General features: G+C 53.2%; 1 long non-coding RNA gene across 15 annotated transcripts; it reads left to right on the forward strand.

Moving 5' to 3' along the window:
- Positions 1-7,541: 7,541 nt before the first annotated feature.
- Positions 7,542-23,865, forward strand: LOC147913648 (uncharacterized). 15 transcript variants are annotated; one of them, XR_015548590.1, is made up of 5 exons: positions 8,006-8,735; positions 9,959-9,999; positions 10,102-10,372; positions 10,519-10,610; positions 13,734-17,695. It is a non-coding gene; the product is annotated as an uncharacterized LOC147913648 (long non-coding RNA). The 15 variants fall into 15 exon arrangements; XR_015548584.1 differs by lacking the exon at positions 8,006-8,735 and adding exons at positions 18,101-18,321; positions 19,474-23,865 and having other exon boundaries at positions 8,890-10,372; positions 13,734-17,009; XR_015548587.1 differs by lacking the exon at positions 8,006-8,735 and adding an exon at positions 8,891-9,869.
- Positions 23,866-24,126: the final 261 nt, after the last annotated feature.

Consider the following 24,126-nt stretch of genomic DNA (forward strand, 5'->3'; position numbering starts at 1 on the left):
GGACCCCTGAAGGAGGCTCCCCAAGGGAGAGACTGACCAACTGACTTTGGTTTAAGAGGCCGGCCCTGTCTGCTGGAGTGATTCTGAGCCCTCGCTGCGGCCGCGCCCTGGACTCAGGGGTGCCTGGAGGAAACATCCCCCGGAACCACAGAGAGAAGCCTTCACCAAACCCAGTGCACAGATACTTTACTGAAGTGGGATAAAGGAGTGACTTGCTGAGAGGTGCTGGAGCAGGCCCACGCCCTTTAGGAGTGGGGGTCCCTTGGGCTGGTGTAGGACCCCCTCCCTCTCTGGGTCAGGGCTCAGTGTAGACCCAGCATAGCTCTGCCTGCTCCTGAGCCTCTGCTGATCCCTCCAGGCTCAGCTCTCAGGCCTGCAGTCCTGTGCCTCTGCATCTGCTCTGTGCCCAGGGCTCACACTGCGTTCATCTCCACACATCCAGGATCCAGGGGTCAAGGGTCAGGGAAAGCATGGAGGTGAGTATGCACTGAGACACCAGGAGACAGCAAGACCCACTGTGCCATGAGAGGGGCCACAGGGAGCTGACCCCAGAAGCCCCCTTGGAGATTCAGATCAGGGTGTGCTGGTAAGGTGGGGGGGAGATGGAGGTAAAACACAGACACTCAGACTAAAGGGCGTCTTCTCATGCTAATGCCTTATGGGTGGTGACTTGGCACAAGCCCCACATCTGCCATGCAGGGACTCCCCTGCTCAGGGGCCATCCCAGAGGAGAGCAGCTACCACGAGCACCTCATCTTGGGGTGACTGCCTCCCTTCCTTGGGGTTCTCTTTGCACTTGCACAGCTGGGACCACTGTTGGAGGACATCATATGGCAGAGGCCACTGTCATCCTCGTTCCAGCACCGGCCGTAACGCACTCCTCCCACCAGGGAGGGGGCTGTGCACCGTGGACATCCGAGGGACGGCAGCCACTCCATCCCACCAGGTCCTCTATCGCTGGCATCTCCGAACACGGGAAGCATGTGAGGACCCCAGGACCGCGGCCTTTCAGACGGGCCTCTGTCTAGTTTCCAAATCAACTCTGACTTTCCAACTGCTGGTGACCACTCTGTGTTAAAGGTAATCTTCTGGTTTGGAGGAACGATTTGGAATAAGTATGTAAGATCTTGGCAGAACTGTGACACGACACATGAAGGGAAGTGCACGGCCTGTAAGTCTGCATGGCTGAGATCAAGGCCACGACCGGACATGCCCGCTGCTGTGCTCAGTGCCGAGCTTGGCACTAGAGGGGGAAGAGGAATGTGGCAGGACTGCAGCGCGTCCTGTCCCAGCATTCGAGAGTCTGGACACGGAAGAAGCGTGCATGTGGAGGGGCAACCCTTATACACTGGGACTGGATCGCTGGGGCCTCTCCTGAGAACAGGAGGACCCACGCTCAGCGGCAGGACCAGCTATGGTCACCAGGTGAGGTCGGCGAGGGTGTGACGAGGACAGTAGTGCCACATGCCCCTACGTCTGGACCAGAGGGTGGTCTCCGTGACTGAAGGAAGACCAGCCTGGTGTCCACTGGTGTCCACTGCAGCTCGCAGCCAACTCCAGCTGGTGGCCGGAGCCCAAGGCACCGGACCCACTGAGGCAGGGTAGGTGGACGGTGCTCCAGAACAAGAATTTCAGGAGTCCGGTGAAATGGTGACTAAAAGTGTCAGTCGCAGACGACATATTTCCTTAGGACCTAAGGCCTCGGCACTAAAATGAACATTCTAAGTTAGAAGTGGAAACAAAATGCAGACAGGTGCGCCCCTCACTTCCTGACACGTGCACCACTCACCTGATCCACAGCACTCACCTCCGTGGCCAGACTCGTGGCTCGAAACCCCCCACTGCAGTTCATCCTTGGGGTGAGGGCCCAATGCCGTTCACTTAGTTTCAGAAAACAGAGGCCAATTCTGGCAGATTAAGAGGAAAAAGATAAAAAGGAACTGAGTTGCAAAAATAAAAGAAAGTTAATGCGTATGTTTCACACTCACTAGCAATCTGCCTTAACAGAGAGAGAGAGAGAGGGAGGGAGAGAGAGGGAGGGAGGGAGGAAGAGAGAGAGAGGGAGACAGGGAAGGAGGGAGAGAGAGGGAGACAGAGGGGGAGAGCTGACACCACAAGTTGCTGAGGACGTGGGGCAACAACCCTCATTTGCTGCAGCTGGGACAGCAAGGGAGTCCAGCGGCTTTGGGGACAACGGCCAGCAACTTCACTCGAGACAAATGAAAATCAAGTTGGCAAAAGACTCATAAAGAGTCTTTCTCCTTACCAGCCTAGTCCACAACAGGCCAAAGCTGGAATTAAACCCAGTGTCCATCAGCAGGAGAAGGGACCAGAACTTGGGGTGACGCTCAGCGTGTGGAAGCTGCCTGTGGAAGGAAAGCCAGCAGGTAGGTGACGAGGGCAGAGTGCGTGCAGGGGTGAGGGGGCAGGGCGAGGCGGGCTGTACAGCAATGTGCCGGCCACCTTTGTGGGACCCTCTGTGGCATGCAGAGGGGCATCTCAGCCTTCAGCACCCCAGGGCACCAGGAGGCCACACCCCTGCAAGGTTTCTGAATCCTCACACGGTGAGGGCCTTTCAGGGGAAAAAACAATAGACATTCATTTTCAGCCTGGTGGCCTCACGTCACTGAGGACAGCTGCTGGCACCCTGGTGGCCCACATCCCAGGGCCTGGTCTGGTCTCTTTTCCCAGACACTGCAGCCCCCATCCCCTGGTGTCCCAGCTGCCCCCAAATCAGAGGGCAGGGGACAGGAGGGAAAGGGGACCAGGCGTCCCCTCACAGAGGGCTATGAACCAGCGTGAGGTTTTACACATGACTGACACAACCCCGAGCTCAAAGACCACCATGATCATTCTCCTTTCTTCACCAGATGCCCTGACCTCAGCTAGAAGAGGCTGCCTGAAGTCCCTCCAAACACCCTGTGTGCACACCAGGGTGCTTCTACACATATTTTAGTCTCAACGTATCCCCCCAACTCGCCCGCCCCATTTCTGTCGATTCTTGGAGAGCTTTGTTCAGAACTTTCTCCTTAAGTTTGTGGAGGGATCTGCAGCCCCCTCAGATGCTGTATTCACACCCACAGCCCATCGGTGTCAGAACCACGCCGTCCCCACTGCCCAAGGCCCTGCCTGTCCAGGGCCATGATGGGGAGGCTGGTGGGCGTGGCCCGAAGCTCTGCAGCCAAGATTCCCCTTCATTAGGATGCAGGGCTGTGACCCAGTCCACGGAGACAGCTCTCAGCCCGGTGCAGAGGTGGATTCCCACGGCCCTGCACCCACCCTCCCAGATGAACACTGCCCAGTGGGACTAATTGCCTTCGGCCTGACTAGCTCAAAATTATCGTGTCAAAGAACCACAGAAAATCAACAGAAGCCAGGATGAACTAAAACCAAAAGGGAAGGAACTGAAAATATTAACAACTACCCACTGTGTGAAATTGGTTTTCACCCTTTTAAGCTTTCCATTCACGGCATCATGCTGCACCTGCCATTTGTCACCAGGTCCCCTCCTCAGGTCTGAAATCGCTCCCAACCCTTACCCTGATTTTCCCCCACAGCTCTTAACAATACCCAAGATCACAGCGCGCTTTCATTTGTCCATTTATTGGTCTGCCCCAGCCCCTAAATATAAGGTACAAGAGGACGAGGACTAACCCTGTCCTGTCCCAGGGCCACCGGTGGAGCTGGACAATCGTTCCTACCAAGAGGCCTCTGCCCACCAGACCCAGGGAGGCCCACCTGCCTGGAGCGGGTGCACGTTTTCCAGCCTGTCTCCCAGCAGAGGCCTTTTTCTATCTTGCACAAAGGATCTGAATGAGCAGAGGTGGCCCAGTGGTCCCGCGCACACACACGGATGCCCGCCCCAGTCACTACCGGGTCATCAGGGTCATCATCAGGGTCACACAGGCATCCATGCATCAGCCCCTAGTCTCATGCCCTGGACTAGGCCTCCTTTCATTACTTCTCATCCATGAACCCCATCTACAGTTTAAAACACCATGTCCACCAAACAGTCCTAAAGAGATGACGCCCGTCTCCACTCTTTTACCCAACGACGACCCGCCGTACGGAGTCTGCGCACATCTGGTGCTCAAGATCAGCAAGGTGACTCCCACCAGGTGAAATAAAACCAAAACACGTGGCCGCGGCTGCAAGTGTGGCTAACTATGCACAAGCATCGGGAGTCCCAGAGGCTTCTTAAGATATTGGAAGAAACACTTGAGGTGTTTCCCATTGCGTCCCTCTGTGAACCTCTTCACCTCCCCAAGAGGTAGAGGAACTCCAAACTGGAAGTGCCTGCCTTAAGACAACCAACAGATAAAAGAGGAAACCTTTGGGTTACAACATATTTTTCTCCACATTATGACAATTTTCACACAGACATGCAAGATGTTCACACAGACACTAGACTCCAGCACCAATACTTTACCACACTCGTCTGTCACATAACTCTCCTTCTCTCCGTCCCTCTAAGCACCCATCCCCCGTCTCTTCTTTGGATGAATCTCAGTCGCTGACACCAGTACACTTCCTTCTGAACTTGCAGCGTGCGCAACTCAACCAGAGTCCAAGAGCTGTTCACAGTGTCTCCTTTGAGGTAGAGTCACAGACGGTGACAGGCACCAGAGTCCAGGATCTTGACAAATGCACACCTGAGGCCACACATCACCACGCAGGCCCTCAGGACACTTCCAAGTAGATCCCCGCCCTCAGCCTTGGGGCAATCCCTCTCCTGAATTTTCTCCACCACAGATTTTTTTGATCAGACTTCTATAAATGGAATCATATGGCATGTACTCTTTGAAGGATGCATTCACTCAAGTCGTCTTTGAGATTTACACGTCCTTGCGCGTATCAGTGTTTCATTTCCCTTTACTGCTGAATAAAAGTCCATTGTATGGATGTGAAACAGCTTAGCCACTGCCAGAACTTTTCCCAGAGTGGCTGTGCCATTTTACACCCCCACTGACCAGGCAGGAATCGGCTGCTCCACATTCTGTCCACGCCTGGTGTCGTGGGCCATTTTGGTTGGTGAGGGGTGGTATCCTATTAGAGTGAGCCTAATCCAGATTGCAGTGAGGTCCAATTTATCAACAGCACCAACAATTTAGTAGCTTCTTAACATTACACATACACTCGCCATATGACGCAGCCATTTCACTCCCAGGGTCTTACCCAAGGGAAATGAGAACATGTCCACACTAAAGCTTGAATCTCAGCGTTCCTTGCAGCTCTGTTCACAATAGACAAAAATCTGAAATACCCAGATGTTCATCAACAAATGAATGGCTAAAAAACTTGCATAGACATAGCACTCAGCAGTAAGAGGGGATCAGCCACTCACGCACACAATGTAGTGAAGAGCCACAAGAAATTACAGCAAAGACAACCCCCTCCCTGGGGACAGAGAGGATTGGAGGTGCTTGGACCGGGCTGTGAGTGGCTGACTGGGAGGGAGCGCACAGCAACCCCTCTGGTGAAGGAGATGGTCCAGATCCTGATGGGGGCCATGGCCACATGGGTGCTTACATTTTCTGAAATTTGTCATGATGCACACGATGTGGTTGCATTTTATCGTGTATAAGTCATACCCCAATAGTGTTGATCTTCAAAAAGAAATAAATATCGTATCTGGGTCAATACATCTTCGACTAGGTTTTTATAACAGCCCTCAGCACTCACTCATTCCCCTCTTTTTTGTCAGCACCACCCAGGGCCCATCCTCGCCGTGTCTACAGCCTGGAGCACAGGCTCCACGACACCAATGTCCTCCTCATCCTCTAGCTGCAGCTTTGCTGTCTCTCCTACACGGAACAGACAGTAACTTCAGGACACAGCACTTCCATTCCTTCAATGAGTCAGTCAGGCAGCAAGTATTCACGGTGTGTCTACCAGTCCCGGGCACCGTCTTAGGAGAAGCTGGAAGTACAAGTAAGACACGGCGTCCACTCCGAATCTTAGAAGGGGTAGAGACACAGAGTGAAATAAGCACAGACCAGCATCAATAACTGGTTCTGCAGGCGCAGTGACCAGAGCTCAGTGAGACTGTAACCCCGAGCCCATTAGGACCAACTGACCCGATCTTATCAACAGAGTGACTAAGAGTGGTTTTTCAGGAACTGAGAGTCCCCGTTTGTCCAGTTCAGGCCGGTTGAGACCACCAGCCCATCAACTGGGCCTGCGCAAATGCCCGACTGGTGACCCTTTGACGTCATGGGGCTGAAAACTCTACCCTCAGAGCATGCTAACGCCACCATTTGTGAACGTGTCCTACGAAGAGCCATGAAGCTTGACTGTGCTTGCACAGGTCATCAATTACCTTCCTTCTCCTCTCTTCCAATCATCCATCTCCACATTTCAGACCGCCCTGCACCTCATCCCCAATTTATGCGCCACAAGCCCTGGATCAGGGAGGCATATTTGAGAGCTCTGCCTCCTGTCTCCTGGCTAGTCGACCTTGGAACAAAATCTTTTCTTTTCTCAAAAGCTGATGGTGTAATAATCGGCTTTTTACGCGCATTGGGAAGAGTACCCCATCCTTGTGCAGTAACATGACCACAAAGAACGGACGATGCATTCTCCAGGATTAGGATGGGCTGTGTAGAGGAGGTGGCATCTGAGGGCCGTCTCAAAAGACAAAGTGCAGAGGGAGGAATGAGGGAGCATATGAAAGGGCCTCCAAAGAGACACTTAGGAGATGGGAGAATGGACTAAAGAACATGGTAATTAGGGGGATCACAGCAGTTCATTGAAACTGGAATACATGGAGTGGGGCAGAGGCTTGGCAGAAATAGAGAGAAGGGAAAGGAGGGCGGGGATGGAAGGCAGGAAAGGAGGAAGGAAGCTAAGTCACAACCAGCCAATCAAGTGTGAGCTTAGGCTAAGGAAGAAAAGAGAATGTAGGAGCAAGGCATGGGTAGAGTATTTACACACACACACTATGCATAAATATGTCACTTTTGTCCATGGGTATTTTCTCTGATAATACTGATTTCTATGACTTAGTAAAAAAAAATACTGATTTCTATGACTTAGTAATTCTGTTTATAAACATTATTATAATAACCAGTACAATTTTATCACCTTAAAACCAGTCATTCACATACTTGAACATGCTTATCTGCCTACTGACAACTCCATTTATTCCTGAAGAGAGCAATAAGATTTTGGATTCCTCAATAACACCAGCTCTTCCCTGCAGGGGGGGCAGGTCAAGAGTCCCCGAGAAGCCCCACATCATTTGTAAGAAAGATGTTTTAATAATGGATGGGTATAATTGTAAAAAGGTTAAGAAATTTATTACTTAAAACCTGAATGTAAGCTCACAATTGGAATATACTAGAAAATACGTCGAGTCCTCCATTTCTATTCAGGAGGTATTTTTCTCAACCAAGTTGCTTTTAGGGAACATTAATTACATCAAATCCTATTATAGCACACAAAATTTATGTGAAACCAACCACAAGTGAGTGTGAGGGGGATGCTGCTGCTTTCCTTTTAAAAACACAAAGACAGCTCTAAACAGCAAGACAATACGTTAACATTCGTCAGCTCCGGGGACACAAGTGTGTCACTTATTCGCCACCCTTATCCGCACTGGGGAGAAACAACCAGTGACCGCAAGACCGGTTCCCGGGCGGAGGATGGACGAATCACCCGGAGAGAGACGACAGAGACCTCGGTACTTTCGGGAAACGCCTTCAGCGCGGAGCGGCCTCCGCGGCCGGGGACAAGGACGGGACCACCCGGCAGGGGGGAGTGTGGCGAGACCGGGGCAGGCTCCGCGTCCACACGGGAGAGGAGTCAGTCGGACGGGGCACAGGACCACCGGGCGCTGCGTTCACAGGGGCGGGGACGGGAGGAGAGGAGACACTGGAGGGGACAGAGAGGGGAGGGGGGCCACCTTCTCGCGAGGTGTCCTGGAAGGGCGGGGGAGGGCGGGGGGGCGCGGGGAGAGAGTCGGGGCGGGGGCTTCCGGTCGCCTTCTGATGGCGTCATAGGCCGCACACAGCAGGCACCAGTGACCACCTGCAGGAGGAATGACCCGCAGGAGATGGGCGAGACACGCAAAGGACAACAGGCCGCCACAGCCCGCCTGGCAGCCATAGCGAGCCAGCTGTGAGCCTCTGGTCTGCGCGTGCGCAGGGCCCGCCGCAACACTGCGCTTGTGCAGGCCCGACTGCCACACCGCGCCGGCGCAGTGTCGTCTCCTCTTCTTCCCTCAGGCGCTCGCGAGTGTCGCACTAAGCAGCCTCGCACTCCAGGCAGTTGAAGTCGAGGCCTTCTCGGACTGCCCAATTCGGAGGCATACGCTCTATCCGGGGTTTCCGCCGGCAAAAGGGCCAGGCGCTAGCTCCTCAGACCACCATCTTAACGAGCTCCCCCCAAAGTCTCCGCTTGAGGGCGCAGGAACCCCCTCTGGCCTCGCTCGCCGCTCCCCTCACATCTCCTGGGAGCCACGTCACGCGGGGCTCCGGCACTCCGCTCTGCGCGTGCGCAGGGCCCCTCCTGTCCTCCCCAGCCTACTAGGCGGCGGTGTTGTGCGGTGCTCTCGTACTGTGTTCTGCGCGTGCGCGGGGCTCCGGGAGCTGGTGGCCGCGCCAGGTCACGTCCAGCGTCCCGGTTTGATCCTGTAGTGCGGTTACTGCCCACACGGCCACAAAATACGTGTAGTTTTTTCATTTTTAGTGTAAGGTTTTCGCGAACGAGAATGTCATCAGCTTACGTTTTTCTAAGTAAATACCGGTGATCTTTCTTGTGCGCACTTGGGAGCAGTCATCACTGTAATGTCCTCCTGTGGCCTCGGAACCCTGGTCATCGGAGGTTCATTTGGGATCTGAAGGCCCAGGGCCAGCGGGGGTCCTTGCTGCCTTGGCGGGTGTTGTTTGGGGGTCCTTCGCGGGGGGGCTCGCCCTCGGACTCTGTGGGAAGTGTGGGGTCGGGACACCACGAGAGAGTTTGGGAAAGGAACCTGGGGACTGGGCGGAGACCCTCAGGGCCTGGAGTGGGTGGCCCTAGCGGGGACAGGTCACTGATGGCAGAGACCTGCAGGGACTTTGGGGGAATTGCCCTGGGCATCAACCAGGAGGGTCGGAGGGGTCCCTGCTGGTCAGGGTAAGCCTGGAGGAGTGGCCGTTCTCGCCCCGTTGTCCCCAGTACGGCGGCCTCCCTTCTGCGTGGACGCTTGGTGACCCACAGGCCAGAGCACGGATGGGAGAGGCCGGACTGGAGAAGCAGAGGACAAGGCCAGGGTGCAGTACAGAGGGGCTATGTCATCCCCCCTGGGGGGACGAAGTTAACCAGCACAGTAATGGGCAGAGAAGGAAGCCATGGCCACAAGGCCCATAAGTTCTGGGGCTGAGGGTCAGAGTGTGCCTCCTTCTCTCTTGGGTGGGAGGTGGGCCTTGTGGGGTGACAGACCTCACCTGTTCAGGCTTTGCCCACCTTGGCGGTGCCCCTTAGCTCCCACACACCCCCTGAGACACCCAAGCCTGTCACCAGTTGTGTTTCTTGAGATATGGGGGTTGTGGCTGTGGGGTGCATGAGTATTGGGATGGAGGGTGGGTAAGAGGAGGTATGTCCTGTCCTAATTTCTCCATAGGCAGGAGGGATGTATTTCATGAAAGACAATGAGCAACAGTCCAGGAGTCATGGCCAGGCCCACAACCCAGTGTCTGAGATGAGAAGAAGGAGGTTGGGCCCAGGCTGAAGTGTAGTCTGGAGGGGAGGGCCTCCAGGAGGAGGAGGGAGGACCTGGCACCCCCAGAGTGGGTGTGGGCCTGGCAGAATGGAGTGGGCAGGCCAGCCAGTCCCCATGGGCACATTTGTATGTGTCCATTACAGATGAGGACAATGCTAGACATAAATAGGTAAGTTCCAATCCCAGAATGTTGCCTGGAATTTGCATTATAATTTGGTTTTCGATTATATTTCTGCTTGATCTGTCTCTTTCTCTTAGAAATGGAATACAGCGTGGCAATTGTGGCTATTTCAGTTCTGGTTAGTCAAGATTCTAGTGCACTAAGATTTTACCAGATAATCAGAATTAATTATAATTCTGGGATATTTAACAGTGCCATTATGCAATTTTCACTGTTGCAGATGGAGAATGAAACGAGTGCATGGGACACTAACGCAATCTGTTCGTCATCAGTAGCTTTAATGGAGTTAAGTGAAGCCACCTGGGCAGGAAGACCCAGCAGATCGAGCTGCCTCTGCAGCTTCCTCCAGAAGCCCCTAACTCAGTTCTCACGGGCTGGAAGGCTCTCAGAGACCGAGGGAATAATGGCAGACGTAAATGAAGCTTACAGAATCTCTATTCAGGATCCATCAGCAATAACTTCCACCCCATGGCGTGGTCCCATCCCTCGTGGTCAGTACACTTTTTGTCCTGGTTTATCTGAATTATTTATGCAGAAAACTGTTTTTCCCCAGCTGGGAAGACCCGTTTATATGCACATTTCCTTTTAGACAACTCCCGTCTGTTGTCATAGACTTCTTTTTCCATCTTTTCTTGAGGAATTCCTGGGAATAATAGAAGAGGCGTAAGAAATGACCTTCACCTGGAAGCGGGTCCCAGCGGTCCCTCTGATGTGCTCCCCTAAAGTAAGGTGAGAGGGGGAGCCGGTGCTGCATTTTTAGATGACATTGCTTTGGGAAATAGTTTCTATTTTATCACTAATCCTCTGGCTAATGTTTTAAACCAACGTTTATAACACTGCCTAAGAGCTTTGGCATAAATGGATTTCGGTAAAGAAAAGCCGTTTCAGAGTGCTGCATTATAAGAGGGGCTTGGCAAATAGGAGGACTGGAGAGGAGACTGACAAATGAGGGAGGTGGCCCCAGGGCCAAGGGGGCAGCTGAAAACCAGACAACAGTGAACCCACGTCCACAGCACGCAGCGAGTGCCGTGCCTCCTAAGGAGAGAGCCCCCCACACCCCACGCGCAGTGGGTCTTCAGGCTCCTTTGTAACTAAGTCAGTATGCACAGGCCTATTTCTTGTCCTGTCCATTTCTGACAGTGTCTGCGGTGCCCACCCTGCAATGTGAGGAGGTCCGTGCCAGGCCCATCCCTCTGCCTCCTCCCCGTTGTCTCCTCTCACATGTGAAGCTGATAAGATAGGCGTTCTGTTCTCTAAATGTAATTGAATCTCCCTTGCTCTCTGGTGCCTGTGTGAACAGTGTGCTAAGGGCCAGGATGGCACTTCCCGCCCTGCAGGCCCCGGAGCCACCCCTGAGCCAGTGGAAGGAAATACGCCCAGTGTTAAGGCCACTCTTTCTTTTTGTGCCATTTTTTCTTTAAAGTCATGCCACATTTAGTTTCTTTATACTAATACCTTTTATTTCTTAACATTTATAATTGCTGTTCTTTCTGATGAAAGCATAAGGTGCCTTCCCGTATGCTCACATGGATCCAGCTCCTCTTATGGAAGCAGCTACGTAGGGTTGTTTCTACTGTTACTGCCTTTTCTGGAAAACTCCCTCCAGGACCCCTCCGGGTTCTTGCAGCATCTGGACTGGCCATTCACTCTGCCTGCCAGATGGCCCTCGTTTGGGGACTCCTGGGTGAATTCTGCTGTTTTGTGGTTCTGCATTATGAGTCAGTGTTCCCGCAGGAAGCACAGGGCACATAGCATCATTTCTGGAGGGTTTAGTGAGGGGGCTCTTACAAAGACACTGGCAGAACGCTGGAAGACCACAAAACAAAGCCCAACGTCCCAGTCTAAAGATGGCAGAGTTGTTCTCACTCTGGTCTGAAGGAGTGAGGAGGGAGCATTCGTGGTCCATGGAGAGTCACTCTTCTTTTGAGAGTCAGAGAGAAACTAAGATGACCTATAGGGGAATAAAACCGAGACCTCACCCTCGCCTCCTGCCGATGTCCTGCCAGGAGTCCCACCAGCAAAGCAGAACTGGGAGCCCGTTGACAAAGTCCCTACAGGGCAGCCCCCCACGCCGAGCAGGGTGGAGGGGGCAGAGCAGGTCTGGAGGGTCAACGTAAGATAACCACACTGTGTCCCCCTTTCTTAGTTGTCACCCACAGTGTGCTGTGGTGACAGCTCCTTGTCGGTCACGTCAAGGTGGCAGCTTGAACCAGGTCACAGCAGGTGTGTTTACATCCAGGTAGGGGCAAACACTACACAACAGGGCTTGTTTATCATTTTGTTGGGTGTTTTTTTTTTTTTAATAATTTTATTTATTTATTTATTTTTCCCCCAAAGCCCCAGTAGATAGTTGTATGTCATAGTTGCACGTCCTTCTAGCTGCTGTATGTGGGACGCGGCCTCAGCATGGCCGGAGAAGTGGTGCGTTCATTCAGTGTGAGCCCAGGATCCAACCCCGGGCCACCAGCAGCGGAGTGCGCGCACTTAACCGCTAAGCCGTGGGGCCGGCCCCTTGTTGGGTGTTTTGACTCCAGAAAGTGTTGGAGAAGATGTTAGCCACGCAGATTAAATGTAGAAGTGTGTCGAAGCCGTGGCATTGTGAATAGCACAAAAAGATTGAGGACGTGGTCTTCTAGTATTGGAAACTATAACGCAACTCAGTGAAGAAGTCATGGACAAACAAGAGAAGAGCAGACTTGGTTTTGTGGTTTCATTTTGTTTTATCCATTAATGCAAATAAAAACGTCCACCAACATTTGTGTGGGAACGACCCTCCCTGGTCAGTTACAGCCACAGGTCCCTATAGATTCAAGAATTCACCAAAAATCAGCAGAAGTGTCTGTGAGAATCCGTCGGTTATATGGAATTTACAGTTAAGAGTATTGTGTATTTTTTTATTATTTGTAAACGGTGCTACGGGTGCTTTATTTCACTAAAATTTATAATAGCTTACGCATACATATACACATGTATGTGTTTGTTCCTTTACTGCGTGTCACGGCCACCTTTGGGGGTCTGCCCTGGGACGGCTGCTTCCTTCAGCCTTCATATCTTGGTATGTCAAATTCTTGAAGTTTTTATATCTGTAATTATGAGAAGTTTGGGTATTGTTGTGTTCAACTGGTTTCTAAGGAGACTGACTTTGTGATGTGCCCAGATTTGCATGGATTTTGGAGATTTTCAGTGATTATGCTGAACTCTTATAATTGTGGCGAATTGTTCATTTACTCAGCAGACGGCCCCGTGGTCTGTGCTGAGCACATGGTGACACAGGGTGCGTCCTTGGCGGGGGGAGATCAGACCCTGGTAGGAACCTGTGGGGTCACGGCAGGTCCCCGAGGACTCACAGAGAAGCCAGGGTGGCCGAAACAACATGCCAGACTGGCTGAATTCCCAAGACAGGCGTAACCAAGGTTACAAAGCAACCCCATCCGTTTACATAAATAAAACTTACATAAACAGGATTGATAAAACCGTATCTCTTATTTAATCCAGCAAAAAGTATTTCATTTTTTAAAAATGTGCAATTAACCTGAAGCCTGCTTGTAAGCTAATTTTGTTTTTGAAGCCTTAGATCAAAGCTTTTCTGCATCTGGACAGGTGACAGGTGTCCCTTGCCAGCAGGCCCCCCAGCTGGATGCGCACGAGGTTGGGATCCACCGCCGGTGCCACTGCTGAGCGCCGCCAGTGTACCTTCTGCTCTATGTGCGCTCTGTTCCAGGAGGCGTTCTCTGGGGCTGAGGGGTAGTCATTCTCAGTGATCAAGTATTTTTGCCCTGAAAACGCCTTTCTTCGTGATATGAGGCAGGCAGTGACCTACCTTTCCATAATTTGGTTAATTCTTTTTTCTAGTCGTTTCAGCAAGTGAATCCAAACTCTCCAGTCCATTCCGAGAAGACGCTGATGGGAGCAGAGACGCCCTCAGCTTTTCCCACACCTGCCTGGTGACTCCGTTCAACAGGTTAATGGGGCCGTTGAAATGGGAAGAAGCTGGAAGCCAACAGCATGAGGCTAAAACAGTGAGTTTTTTCAAGTGAGAAGCAACAAGCAAGTGTGTTTATGCTTTCTCATTGCCAGAGACTGAATCCTCCCTCCTGCCCGGCCCCTTGCCAGTGAGGAGGGGCGCCTCGTTCCCAAAGCCCGCAGGCCGGGGCATTACTGCCTCTCATGGATGAGTTTGAGGTTCCAGAGCTCTCTCCCTGTCCTGGAAGCTGCTCCCTCAGTGGAGAGGGGACTGTGCATCCCTGGGTGCCGGCTGCTCCTCTGTCCAGACGATGGCAGTGAGCCAGACCTGCTGAGGTCCTGTGTGGGGAATCTGCACGCCTGCCCGCTGGCCCATCTCCCCTCCTGACCTTTCTCCCTGTCCAGGGCTCTTCCTTCCATCAGGGTAGATTCAGTGGGGGGTGGAGGCAATCAACATGTTTCTCACCCCGCTCCCTTCCAACTTGCCAGAAACATCCACGGTGGAGGTTAATCAAGGTCGACTCATCACAGCCCCCTTCTCAGCTGTTGCTAGGAGGGTGGTCCTTGCCAGTGACATGGTCCCTTCTGTCTCATCATCCTCATTCTCCAGAACCCGAACTGTGGCTGCCATCACCGGGCCGTCCCACCCTGCCCACAGCCCTCTGCCCTCCTGGTCTTGGACCTGCTCTGCTCCATGTCTGTGCTCACAGCGGGCTGAGAGGTTCCAGGAGCTGGAAAGTGCTGAGCAGGCTCACAGCTTGCACCTCATGGTCTGATCTTTCTGGAGACATCGGGGTTGTCTGGGCTGAGGCGATACTGGTTCTTGGGCACCCCTGAAGTGGCAAAGTCTGGCCCTGGGGACAGGTGACCAGGACACGGTGCAGGGGAGACCAGGGTCACCTCTGCAAATGCCAGAGCAGAGGGGGGGACCTGGAGGGCTCCGCCATGCAGGAGTATTTGCCTGAGCCGCTTCTAAATGGAGCCCCCGTGTAACACACGGGGTGTTTGTGACCGTGGGTTTAGCTCACAAGGCCCAGAATAATCCCAGAGACATCCAGTGGGGGTGGTCCTGGGAACGCTGTGTAGCCAGGGAAGGTCCTCACACACTGCCCGGCTGTGGCCATCCTCCTCCCAGACTGACCCATGAGACTGCACAGCTGTGCACAGTGGGCCTGGTGGGAAGGAGGGCCTGGGGCCTTTCTGATCGATTTAGTTTTTATTTGGAATAACAAACAGACTGTACAGCCTCCCATTCAGGTCCCATCAGCGGCTACACAAGCTCTCCCCACTAACTCCCCACCATCCACACGGGCAGCATAATTGAAGAAAAGGTAAACATCGCCGGAGACATTACAGGACGTGACACTTGCCCTCTCTTTCCAAAGCTGTGACCTTGATAGATGACCCATTGTTCGATGGTTATGAAAGATGGACCAGCTTATGAATTCCAACAAAACCTAAAATATCATCAGTGAGCACAGTCATCTTAATGGTTCGTAAACCAGCTGCTTTATTGTTGTGACACAAAAAGTCTAGAGAGATTGCCTGGCCTTCTTCCAGCAAAGGTCAGTCTGAGAACACGGGTTTTCTCAACAGCCTTTTGTTTCTTTTTCCTTCACGTCCGGCGGCCAATGCTCTGGAATGTTCCGGGCCTGTCTTCTCTATGGGACATGTTTGTCCCTGGCGGTGGTGGCATGGTGGTGTTTGGGAACCAAGTGCAGGTGAGCAGGCTGCCAGGGGCTCTCCCACATCTACACCCCGGGCTCAGCTCTGGAGCTGGGGCTGAGTTACCTCCATGTGGAACTCGGGGCCTCGTGGCAGGAGACACGCTCCCTCGGACGGCACAGAGGTTACAGGTGCCTATGAATCTGCACACCAGTCGGGCGTGGGCTGCCCAATGGTTACATCCACAGCCTGTTCACGCAGAGCAGAGGGTAAGAGAACAGGCCTAGGACTGGACAGACCCGCCATGCACCTGTCGTGTGGGCTTAGACAGGGCACCTCCTTTTGTCTCCAAAGCTGGAATGCTAACTCCCACCTCAGAGGGCCACCAGAGGACATGGGATGATGCCCAGGTGAAGAACCTCAACAAACCCGGCCTGTGGGCAGGTGACGGCTGTACATGTCTCTCTTCCAGGCTCCTCTGGAGACCTCTGCCCCCCAGCTCTGTTGCTGCTCACATCTCAGGATGACAAGCAGCTGGAAGGCTGTGATTGGAGGGCACGGTCCACAGGGCAGAAAACCCCGATCCAGGAGGTCTTACCTGGTGAGCACAGCCCAGGGCTTACCAGATGCCCTGGGGAAGCAGCCAGATGTTGAACCTGCCACTCAGTGGATTTTTCTACAGCTGATGAGATCAGAAAGGCAAGACTTTTAAGTTAACCGGGGGGAGGGGGGGCACTTGCTGTGAGTGAGAGGTGGACAAAGTCGGGGATACCGAGTCAGAGCCAAAGACGGTGCTAGGATTTCCCGGAACATGTGCGTGCTGCCCCCTGAAGACCACACCAGCAGGGTCAGAGTGATCAGCGGTTCTTCTTAGACAGCTGCCTGGGCCTAAGGGCCTCCAGGAAAACTGGGACATGACAGAGGATGCTGACGCAGGCTCTGTGCAATGCTGAACTGCAAGAGAAGCTGCCTTGTAATAATCACAGATGTGGCTGGTGTTGTTTGTTATTCCCTATGATTAGGTTCAGCTGCATAAACAGAAACCCAGCATAACAGTGGCTAAAGCAAGACAGAAACACGTTTTGTTTTACGTAAAGGAAGCACAGAGGTTGACATTCCTAGCTCGCATGAAATTTGCAGCGGGGTTGCCAGCAACCAGGAATGCTTCCATCCCACTGCTTGTGGTTTCCATTCTCCCTTCCAAAGTGGCTGCTGGAGCTCCAGCCTTCACATCTGGCCACTCCCTACTGGGAAGAGGTTTCCAGAAGCACGGGGACACCATTCCTGCTTACATATCATCACCCTCCCAACTTCTTTGCCCACCTACACCGACTGCAAGGGAGTCTGGGAAATGCGTCAATAATTCAGGTGGCCGTGTGCCCACCTAAAAGTCAGGAGAACTATCACTAAAGAAGAAAGGAGGCATCGATATTGGGTGTGATGTTGTGAGGTACAGATCTTCCTTGACTTACAATGGGGTTACATCCCTACAAACCCATGGTAAGTTGAAAATATCATGAGTTGAAAATGCATTTAATACACCTAAGCTACCGAACATCATAGCTTAGCCCAGGACACTTACATTAGTCTACATTTGGGCAAAATCATCTTATGCGAAGCCGATTTTATAATAATGTGTTGAATATCTCATGTAATTTATGGAATGCTGTACTGAAAGTGAAAAACTGAATGGTCGTAAGGATATTGGTTGTTTACCCTTGTGATCGCAGGGCTGACTGGGAGCTGCGGCTTGCTGCATGTTGCTAGCCCAGGAAAAGATCAAAATTCAGAATTAAGAGTAGTACAGTTTCTGCTGAATGCATATTGCTATCATATCACCCACATTGGTGGGTCCTGGAAGCTTCAGGATGGGAACTGGCCACTGGAAAGACTAAACCTTGATTAGAATCTGGAACTGTCAGCCCCACCTCCCATTGTCCAGGGAGGGGAGAGGGGCTGCAAATAGAGTTAATGATTGATCATGTGTACATGAGGAAGCCTCCCTAAAACCCCAATAGTACAGGCTTGGAGAGCTTCCAGTTTGGTGAACACATCTACGTGCGGGGAGGGTAGTGCTCCCTGACTCCAAGGGGACAGAAGCTCCTAAGCTCTGGACCCTTCTGGACCTCTATCACATCTTCGAACCTTTATCACATCCTTTATTATTTAATAAACCAGTAAACGTATGTCATTGTTTCTCTTAGTTCTGTGAGACGATCCAGCAAGCTATTGAACCCAAGGAGGGGTCATGGGACCCCTGTTTTATAGCTGGTCAGAAGTACAGGTGGCAACCTAGGGCTTACAATTGGCGTCTGAAGTAGGGGCAGTCCTGCGGGGCTGAGCCCTTAACCTTGGGGTCTGACGCCAACTCCAGAGAGAGAGTGTCAGAACTTAATTGAATTATAGGGCACCCTGCTGGTGCTGGAGAATTGATGGGTGTGGGAAAACCCGTACGTGTGGTGCCAGAAGAGATGTGGGAGAGTAAAGGAAAGCAGTGAGTTTTTCCTAGATGTGGGCTTGGCAACTGACAGTCTTTGTCACAAGTATTTCCCACTTCATCTTTTTTTTTCTTGGCTTTTCCTCTGAGGTAGAAGTCTCCTGAGAAGTGAGCCGCCTGATTAGCGGGTGCTGGGCAAGGACGGGAGAAGGAGGAAGAGGAGGCTCCAAAGTCGCCCTGTCAGGAGGCGAGGAGGCCCCACAGTCGCCCTGTCAGGAGGTGAGGAGGCCCCACAGTCGCCCTGTAAGGAGGCGAGGAGGCCGCACAGTCGTCCTGTCAGGAGGAGAGGAGGCCCCACAGTCGCCCTGTCAGGAGGTGAGGAGGCCCCACAGTCGTCCTGTCAGGAGATGATGGCAGCTCTGGCCCAGGTGGAAAGGTGGAGGCCAAGGAGAAGGGGTCCGAGGTGGATGAATTCTGTAGACGGGGCATGGGGTCTGCTGAGGGGACAGATGTGAGGTGGACAGAGGGAGAGAAGTGGCGACAGTACCTGGGGGTGGCTGCTGTTTCCGGCAAAGAGGGAGACCCAGGAAAGCGGGGCTTGTGGGCAAATGTCAGAGGACATGGTTAGCCTGTCACAACCAACAGGAGATGTTGCCCAGGCGGTGGGATGCGTGGATCTGGAGTTGGTGAAGCGGCTCGGGCTGGGTGTGTGAGCAGACGCCAGCGTTTGTAGCCATGAGCAGGGCGGCGATGCTGAAGGAGGAAAGTGTGCAAGGATGGAGCCCCTGGGGCACTGAGGCTGAGAGGTTTGGGAGGAAGAAAGAGAACTCAGCAAAGGAGACCAGGAAGGAAGGCCAGCGACACCAGATTAAAACAAACAAAAACAGGAAAATGTGGTGAACTGGGGGCCGAATGAGAAAGTGTTTCAGGAAGGAATGGGATCTACTGTGGTGAGCGCTGCTGGTCAAGCAGAACCAGAGGGCGACAGAGAAGGGACCTCTTGAGGCGGAGGCCACGGGATTTCTGGACAGAGCTGCACTGGGGCCGCGTGAAGGAGGGGTGGTACTGGGCGAGCCTGATGTGGGTGCTCTGTGTGGTGTGTGGTCAACTGTAGGGCCTTTACCCTTTCTGAGCCCAACCAGTGACTTGGTCTATGTCTTTTTAAAAATTCATTTAAACTGAGGACTCTGAAATTCCTTATTGAATAGTGCTTCCCCCTCTGGGTGTCTACACCAGGCACTGGGTGTCTACACCAGGCACTGGGTGATTACACCAGGCACTGGGTGTCTACACCAGGCACTGGGTGATTACACCAGGCACTGGGTGTCTACAGCAGGCACTGGGTGATTACACCAGGCATTGGGTGTCTACACCAAGTGCTAGGTATCTACACAAGGCACTAGGTGTCTACACAGGCACTTTCCCACCCCCTAGCTCTCACCCCTTCTGGTAACACGTGGTTGTACTGTGTTACTCAACGGACTGGGATACAATTAAACCTAAATTGTTTGTTTCCCTTTTCTTCAGAAAGAGCCTGTGAAATATGAATTTTAATGGCAATCATCAGAACTGTTCACTTTCAGCAAGCTTTTCAGGTCTCAACAACTCCTTCTCTATGGGTTGGGGTCCAAGCTGGACTGTTTCTGAGACCCCTTCTCATTCCAAACTGGGTCCATCCAAGGCCCTTACAGAAACACATGTGATATAAAACGATGAAACACAGACTTGAGGGAACAAAGTGAAGAGAAAACAGAATTAGAAAAATAATGCTACCAGAGGAAGTATCTGCAGAAGGCAGTTCTTCTGCATTCCTCGCCAGAGGGAACCACACATCCGCCTGGAGGGGACTAAGATCTCTCATGTGCGTGAGATGAGAGTGATGTAGGGTGCAGAGGAGACCTGGGGTTTGCGCTCAGGCCCGAGAACTCTGTCAGCTGAGCTTTTCATACAAAAGGCCTCGAGGGACGAGGTGACAACACCCCTGTGTTCCCTGGTGCTACTCCTAATGCAGCCCTAGTGGAGTCTGGAGGGGCACAGACACTGAGCCAAATACACAGCCCTACCTGGAGCTGGTGGAGACACCAATGGAGGGGCTGATCTCCTTCAGCTTCTCCCGGGCTCCTCCCTCATCAATGGAGATTTGAGGAGAACACTCAAGGTTGCAATTCTTGGCAGGAATCTTGGGTACAGATATTACACGTGGATGATCAAGAGCAGCCAATGTCGCATAGTAGATTTATCTTCATTAAGATGTGGTCTGCTGTGATCAGAAGCACCTGGGATGTTTGTGGGAAATGTAGATCCTGGGACCTACCCGAACCTCCTGAATAGAATCTGTGGTGGGGGGCCTGCGATCTGCATTTAACAAGCTCCCTTAGTGGATCCCATGTTCATTCATTGAGAACCAAAGGCACCCAGCTGGGGGACCTGGGCCAGGTCTCTTTGCCTGTCTGCCTTAGTCCGTTCCAGCTGCTATAACAAAAATACCACAGACTTGGTGGGTTATGAACAACAGCATTTATTTCTCACAGTTCTGGAAGTCCAGGATCAGGGTGCCAGCAGGGTCGAGTGAGGGCCCTCTTCCTGGTTTGCAGACGGCCATCTTCTCGCTGTGTCCTCACGTGGTGGAAGGGGCCAGGAGCTCTCTGGGCCCTCTTTTGTCAGGGCACTAATCCCATCATGAGGCTCCACCCTCACGACCTAATCACCCTGAAAGGCCCCGCCCCTTGATACCATCACACTGGGGGTTAGGATTCACCACGTGAATTTGGGGGGACACAAACACTCAGTCCACTGCAACATCTAAGCCTCAACTGCCCTAAACTGGAGTAACGTCTCTCTCACGTGGTGCAGAACTAAAGATTCTTTTGGTTCCAAGTAATAGAATCAAAGCCAGACTAAATCAGACAACGTTAAAACATCACAATTTTGTTGGCTCAGGTCCTTGAAAACGTCCAAGAGTTGGGTTGTATCAGACAGATGGATCCAGAGCTCTGAACAGTGTCACTGGACATCCCCTCTGTCTGTCTCCAGAACTTCCCCTCTATGCTGCTTCGCTCTCAAGCAGCTCTCTGCAGACAGCAGCGAAGCAGCAATACCAGCTCTGGGCCTCCATCCCCCTCAGAGGTGCTCTCTCTGCTCCCCAAACTTGAGTTCACAGCAGCCTGGGAAGACGGTTCCAAGGCCCTGGGGTCGAGCGCACACCCTGGACCAATCACACATCCAGAGGGACCAGGGCTCTGATTGGGCAGCCTCAGCCAAGGGCCTGCCCCTGATGAAGGTCCCCAGCAGATCCCACCAGATCAAACCCGATCACACCCGATCACAGGGAGAGGAGAGGCAGCGCCCACAGCAGAGCTCATCCGAGGCGTCTGACAAAAGCGGCCGCTGCTCCCTGCACAGGGGAAGTTCGACGACTTCGTGCGTATGAAGGACACAGCTTGCGTTTCTAACAACAAGGGCTTTCCTGGTCCGCTCCCTCAGAGCCCTCCCAGCCTGTGGTGGGCGTGCCCTGTGCCACATTCACAGGTCTGCACGGGACTGGCTGCTTCTCGGACGCAGAGAACTGAGCAGGTAGATGGTGCCAGAGCAAAAGCAGAACAGGCCCTCTTAGCTCTCACGTTCACACCTAATTTAATTCCAGTGGCTCCTCGGGTGGGTTTTCTGTCGCTGCTGGGTTGAGGTGGGCATGCGTCGCCCCTCCCCTGAAGCCCACAGGGAGAGACAAGTGTTCATCGAGCAACCTTTTATTCTGCGAAATAAAAATAAAAGGCCCTTGGTCCCTGCTTACTGGAAGATAAAGAAATCACAGTTATCGGAGGCAGCAGAGTGTTCATTAAACCCGAGGTGAAGTGTATATTTAAAGTGTCTGGATGGCTCCTGAGGGAAGCGTTTTCAAGGGCATTCCCCCAGCGACTGTTTTGTCGGCCAGCCGCACCAGAAGTAGCATTTACCTTGAAGGAAGGTCAGGAGGGACACGTCCGCGGTGAGTGTTGAAGGTCAGAACGGGGGACCGTGCCGCAGAGGACGTCTCTGCAGCAGCGCCGAGACGTGACCCGGTCTGCAGCAGCTCTGGTCCCGCTGGCATCTGTGGGGCCTGGACAGAGCCCCTCTCCTGGCCATCCCAGGGCCGGCTCCGGGCCCAGCCCAGGACCCAGTTTCGTCAGCATCCATCTCGGCTTTTAGGAAGGCGGATTTCTCCAGGGCTCAGAGAACGGATCTCTTGCTCACAGACTGTCACCCACAGGGACTTCTTCTACAAGGTCTGGGTCCATCCGCAAGGACCCTCCTACATGTTCTGAGCAAACACTGTCGTAAAGGGAGACTCGAGAGTTTCCCCGAGAATGTGCGTCCCTCGTTACACGTCGTCCTTGACTCACAGTGCGACAGCAGGGGGCCGGGTCCCCAGAGTGAAGCTGGGGTGAGCCAACACTTCCGTATCAGTGAATTGCGTAATTGGTTCTCAGTGTAACCACATGGTTAAAATCATGGGTTTGAGTAGTAGGTTTTCTTTGAGGAAACTGCTTTCTCATCCTGGTAAGAGATGATGAGGGTTTCCGACTGTGAGGTTGATTTGTAGAGGAACTCTCAGCTCCAGAGCCTGGCGGACGGCAGTCATCTGAGCCTCATCCTATGACCAGACAACCTCCCTTGTGCCCTGGACAGAATCTGCTTCTCTAAGGAGCTGGAGGGGATGAGGGCAGATGTTGCTCGGCCAGTTGCCAAGTGCATCTTCTGACGGCTCCATCGCCCCCTCCACCTCCTGACCCACCTTCTTACGGGAGAGAACACGCTTTACCCCAGATGGGCTGCCTGTCTCCAGAGCCCGATGCTACCAGAGTTTGCCCCTAGAGGTGGGTTCCTCCCGGCCTGGGGGTCCCTTTAGCACGCCCTGGGGTGGGATGTAGCTGAGCGGTTCTCACGCACAGGGTGGTTGTAGGTGAGTCTCCGGGGCCACAGCAGATGCCTTCCAGCCCAGAGGACAAGCCAGTGGTTTTCAAACTATCGTGCTCAGAATAAACGTCACGTACCAGAAATTTTGGCAGCATCCTGGAACAGGTTCGCACTGCCGCCTTGGCCCACACAGCACTGGGCTGCTTTGGCGTAGAAATGTTTACAGTGAAGCTCTCCTGCAATCTGCAAACACACAACTATTTTTGATGGCAGCTGGTGTTCTCCAGTCTTTCTTCTTGAGATCGGAGTGAGCCGTACCCTCGTCTTCCTATCACATCATGCCACCAGCTTCCCACAGTCTGCTCGGTCAAGGTGTTGTCTTGCAGACCGGCTGCCGCGGGTACAGCACAAACAAGCTCCCACAGCCCACGTGGGGCTCCCTCCACTTCAGAGAGCTCGCAGCCAAGGGGAGGTGGGGTGCCCGCGCAGGCACTGGGTGAATTTGCTCGCTCGGTTTTCGTGGCAGCATCCACGGAGGCAGCCATTTCCATCCCAGCTGCTCTGTGAACATCAGCAGGGTTTGACCAGTTCCCTGGGCCCGACAGGAACCGTGAAGGTCAGGTCAGTGGGGTCTCTGTGACCGGTCACCCCTTCCCCCCGACTGTGGTGGGGGGGCAGAGGCGTCCCAGGCGTCTGTAAGGCTCAGATGCCCGGGAGGGTGAACCTCTCCAGGAGTGTCCCCAGTTCCAGAGCATCCCACCGTGCCTTGGGCATCACCCACCCTGTCTGTGAGACTCGCTCGCCCCTTCCTCCTGTCAACAGTGTCCAGTGAGCACCCTCTCCGTGCAGAGCAATGCGTGAGGTGCTGGGACGCAGGCCCTCGTGAGGCCCCGAGCGGCTGGCCAGGGAAGCAGACGCCGGACAGTGCTGATACAGAGATGAGGGAGCTGCCGAAGGGACTGACCTGGGTTGGGAGGCAGGGAATGCTGGTCTGAGGCAGGAACATTGAAACTGGTCTCAGGACCTCAGGACGAATGGCTGGGGTGAGGGCGGGGCGGGAGGAGGGGTGTCCCGGACTCTTACTTAATGTGGACTGGAAGATTTTGTCTTAGGAGCTGCGGACGCAATAATGCTGCCATATAAGTTACCCAAATTGAGGGGCTTCTGTGAACAAGCACGAAGCTCTTCCTCACGGGTCTGCGGGTCAGCAGGGGCTTGGGGTCCAGGCCGCCACTTGGGCCTGGGTCTGCTCTATGTGTCTCTCGTTCTTCTGGATCCACAGTGGTG

Source organism: Ceratotherium simum, chromosome 26 (genome assembly GCF_057802395.1).
Source record: "Ceratotherium simum simum isolate JZ-2026a chromosome 26, ASM5780239v1, whole genome shotgun sequence".
NCBI lineage: Eukaryota > Metazoa > Chordata > Mammalia > Perissodactyla > Rhinocerotidae > Ceratotherium > Ceratotherium simum.